Here is a 4,781-nt window from a genome sequence, read left to right as displayed (position 1 = left end):
TCCTCTGGCTCACCTCCGTAGCCGCTGTCCCCCGGGCTGTCCTTACCTCCTCCCAGGCAAACATTCCTGGCAGAATTGTCCTCCCAAAGCAAAATGCTGACCATGTCCCTTCCCTCATCGGACACCCCTATGGTGCCCTCCTGCTCGCAGGACAGGGTCCCAGCCCACGGCCACACGTCCAGGAGCCCGCCCTGAGCTCACCCCCCACGAGCCCTCCCGGCGGCTCCGGCAACGTACCAGGGAGGCCGTGGTTCTGTGTCTCTGTGACCGCTGTTCCTTGTGACCAAATGCCCTTCCTGGCGTCATCCACCCCTCCAAGCTCCAGCTCTCACCTTCCGACCCCGCCTCGGGCACCGCACCCTCTCCAGCCTCGCGACCTGCTCGTCTTTCCACGTGTGTGATCCGTGAGGCCCTGCGGGGCAGCGCCAGGCACGGTTTGTCTCCGCATTAGCACTGACGCATAATAGGTGCCCAGGAAACAGGCCGCACCGCGAGCCCAAAGCTGAACCTTGACACAACAGCGACCACATGGGGCAACTGGTCCGAGGACACTTACTGGGCGAACCCGCTATTTCGTGAGTGCCTGAGCCCCGGTTTGTGGTCTAGCAGTCACAGCATCCCGTTACGTTTGCCCGTATTTTACGGAGACGGTAGCGGAGGCTCTGGGAGAGTGAGTTGCCTGACTCGTGGCTAGCAAGTGGCAGGACCCAAACTCGCTTTGGTGGACTCCCAAACCCAGACGTGTTCATCTCTCCCGGGCTCATTCGCCTTGACCTCGGCTCTCCTAGAAAATCGTTGCTTCCCTTTATAGAGCAGATTCTCTGGTTCCAAGAAAATGTAAGAATAAAGAAAATAGGAACTCTCACCCGCAGCTCAACGTCCCTGTCCCCGAAGGGTTAGGGGTGGGGGTGCGGTAAGCTGTCGGAGGGTGAGGCCACCGGTCTGTTTCTCCCCCTCGTTCCGCACCTGATAATGTCACTGACGCACGGGTGGTGGGAGACGTGTCACTTACGATGACGTCTGAGGGCCTTTGGGCAGCCGGGTGACCCACAGTCACGGACGAGGCCGAGGAGGCCAGCGGCACCCGTCCCAGCACGCTCCCACGCGTTACGACGTGTATTAAAAGCATAACCGTGTTAAGACGTATATTAAAAGCATGGCCGAGTGGGAGCGTCTTCCGGGAGGGTTTTCATCAATCACGCCGGGCCCCGGGGGCGGCAGGGACCCTCAGCGGTGGCCCCCAGCCTCTGGCTGGCCGGGGAATCACACGGCGCCCCTCGCCGTTTCGTTACTGCCGGCTCCTCAGTGTGCCGTCGTGAAAACATTCAGGAGCGGGGATCATTATTCTCGTGGAGCTTCGATCAAATATTGTAAATTCGGAACGGCAGCCAGGAGAACAAAGGGGTTCACGCACGCGGGCTGCGCGGCGTTTGGGGAGAGAGGGGAGCTGGGGTAAGCGTCCGTGTCCTCGGGCGAGGCTGCGGCCGTGCCGTCCTGTCCTCCTTGGCCACACCGCGGGGGAGCGCTCCTCCGAGCTGGCTTTCTGAGGCGTCAAGTGCTCACACGCCCGACTTACTGGAACCGAAACGTTGTGGGCAGGAAATAGCACTTGCGGAGGGTGCTGCCTGGGGCCTGCCGGAACCTCCCCTGCGGGGATGCCCTTCCCAGAGTGTGAGTAGGGAGCCGTGCCATTGTCTCTGGAAAGACAACCGTGGGCGCCCCAACAAGGGTGGGTGCTAAGGCGTCCCCCGCGGCCTGCACCCAGGCCAACAGCCTCGCCCGCCTTGGGGCTCCTCAGCCCCTCCATGGTCTCCCCGTTTCCTCCCCACGGTCCCTGTGGTCCTCGAGGGGCGGAGAGTTGATAACAGAGCAGACTCGGTCTCGAGCGGCTGTGTGTGGTGGGCGGGAGGCCAGTGCACCCCCTGACCACGGGCCGGCTTCCATCGAGGGACGGGAGAAGCGGGCAGCCCTCCCTCCCGGCGGCCAGGATCTCTGCCCCCTGGAAGAGACCACCAGGGGTCCCTTCAGGGCAGTGATCTCGACATCGCCTGGATGGCGTCCAAAGACCAAACGGCGCCTTTCCAGAAGCAAGTCTGGAAAAGGCATTTCAAACCCAGTTTGTACAACAGTCGCATTTCCCTCATTGTTTCAGACACAGTCCCCAAGGCCAGGACCGCGGGAGGCGCCAGCTCTCGGGTCGCAGGTGAAACGGGGGAGGGGCGGCCCCTCCGTCCCTCCTGGGTGACTGCGGGGCTTCTCAGCAAAGCAACTAATTTGGTATCTAAGGAAAGTGTGGTCTGTGCTGCTAGGGCGATGGGCCCAGAATGGAGATTCTCAAGGAAGCGTCCTTCATTTAAAATTAAATTTTAAATGATTTTTTTCCCCGGCTTTCAGAGCCCGGGGCCGATTCCTAGAGCAACGCAGAGCTGTTTTTTTCATACTTTCTATGGAAAACAAACACATTCATTTCACTCTCACTTCTGACGGGTGGTGGATGCTTTTTTTTCTTTTTTACTTTCTACACTTGTTTATTTTTTGCACGTGTTCGTATTTTTACACGTCTTCCCAACGTTGGGAATGGAAATTCTACAGACCGTACAGAATCGCATAGGGCCCTGGTTCCTGATTTTGAGAGCCCCGTTCAAAGAAGACGAGCCTCTAAACCCAGTGGTCCACAAGCACCTTGACTCTGGGCTGTTCCGCCCCGTCGTCGGGGGATCTCCTGGCTGTCCGCCCCTTCCCTCCCTCCAGAGGAGCCCTGCCCTCCCTCCCGGCCGCAGGGGCCACGGGTGGAAGGTCGCGGCCACCAGCCAGGGGAGCGTCTGGGCCGGGGTCCCCAGGGCTCCCTAGAGCTCAGCCTGTGAGCAGACGTGTCGGTCCTACCCCAAAACACCACGCGTCTCCCACCGCATCACTTTGCTGCCGGGCCTGGCGTGGAAATGAAGCCGCAGACAGACTCGGGGTTTGCACACGACTCTACACACCGCACCCCTCCTGCCCGGGGTTGGAAAGCGCGTGACTTCAGGCCGCAGCCTTGCGGGCTTCCCCGGCCTCAGCGGCTGCGTTTTGTCGGCACGACCCGCGACCGTGAAGGAGGATGCTTTATTAAGCCCGCGTCCCAGGCCGTGCATATTGAGAGTGGCTCTCCGACATTTTAAACACTCGGGCAGCCTTGGGCCCGGCACGCGGGCAGGGTTCTGAGCACTGGGCGGGGACCGTGAACTCTCAGCCCAGCCAGCGGCAGTCGGCCCGCTACGCTCCCACGTGGCGGGGCGGTGGCGGCGGGGGGGGGGGGGGGGGTCACACTCATATTTTAATGAAATGGGAAAATACAGGCTTTATGCTTTTCATTTTGCAGTATTTTTCAAGAGACACCATACTGTGAGTTTTTATAGTTAACGACTTCCCACTCAAACATACATGACCTGCGATCATCCGCTCACTGTTCTCCAGACAGAAGGTGAATAATGTTAATTTGAATGTCACTGCCATTTAGTCACTTGCCTTGATTAAGACCGCCCCCACCCCACCACCGCCCTGCCTTCCCCCCGTCCTGGGTGCATGGAGTTGGCGAGAAGTTTGTCGGTGTCCCTGTGTCCCTCGGGCTCCGTACCTCGGCGTCTCTCACGAAGCCGGGTAGCGCTGAGGAACGTGTGCGCCCACACCTGGGCCCTAAGCTTCCAGCCACGGCCTTTCTGGATTTCCCTTTACTTCGCAGCCAGAACGCAAGGAAGGGACCCACCGGAGAGCCTGGGTCTCCCTTGCTTCGTTCAGAGAGCGTATCACTCAGCGGCTGACATGGGAAGGGGGGGGACCGCACAGGTGACGGTCCCGGGACACACGTGGTACCTCCTACTCCACGGCACCCACCCCGGCCGCTGACGAAAGTTAGTGGCCTGGGCCGTTTGGGATCTGGCGGGAGGCCCGGCGCGATTCTGGGTCACGCGCCTCCGCAGGCTGGCCCCACCGCACCCTGCACGACGTGCCTGTGACGGGGGCAATGAGGGCAGTGACGTGCCAAACGGGGAGCGTGAACGGAGCCCTGTGGGTGGACAGAGGCCCCTCGACACGGGCCAGAGCTCCCGCTGGTTGGTTTTCTCTGAATAAATCACCGGAGGGCTGTTTATGCCGGACCAGGGTGGGGGGGCCCTCCGGGACTCATCTCTATTCATGAACCGGGGACGGAGGGGTGGTAGGCGCGGGGGCTTCCCCGTCACAGAGCGGGGGCCACCTGGTCCTACGGCCTCTGGGCCGGGTCGTCCCCACCTGCCTGCCCTTCTCCAGCGGCTCTGCGCCGGGAGGAGCTAACTGGGCAAACCCAGCAGCTGCCTTGGCCTTTGGCTCCAGTTGGGTTTGAGCGGTGGGAGGTCAGCAGGAAATCAGAGGTGTGCGTCCCCTGCTCCTTGTCTGTCCCCTCTCCTCTAGCATGAGGTGACTGCCCCTAAGCCACAGGGTGGGGGCTGCTGCCTGCCATCACCGGCCCAGGCGTCCACACCCGTGTCCCCTTCCACGGGCCACCTCTCTCCCCTTGGGGACTCGACTGACGCTCGCTGCAAGCTGACCGTGAACTTCAAGCCGTTCCCAGACAACCCGCTGTGTTCGGGATCAGGGTCCAGATCCGTCACCGGCCCTCTTCTTGCTTTTCCAAGCGGCCTTCACTGCCCACCAGTCCCTTAGCCCCAAGCTGGAGGAGGCGTCCTCTAGGTGGCCCCACGGGCCAGCCCTGTCTTCTCCGGCCCGCGCCAGCGCTCTTCTGCTGGACTGCCCCCTGAGCCCCCACA

Source organism: Leopardus geoffroyi, chromosome A2 (assembly GCF_018350155.1).
Source record: "Leopardus geoffroyi isolate Oge1 chromosome A2, O.geoffroyi_Oge1_pat1.0, whole genome shotgun sequence".
In the NCBI taxonomy this organism is placed as follows: Eukaryota; Metazoa; Chordata; class Mammalia; order Carnivora; family Felidae; genus Leopardus; species Leopardus geoffroyi.
The sequence above is the reverse complement of the archived record's forward strand: the minus strand, read 5'-3'. Positions refer to the sequence as shown.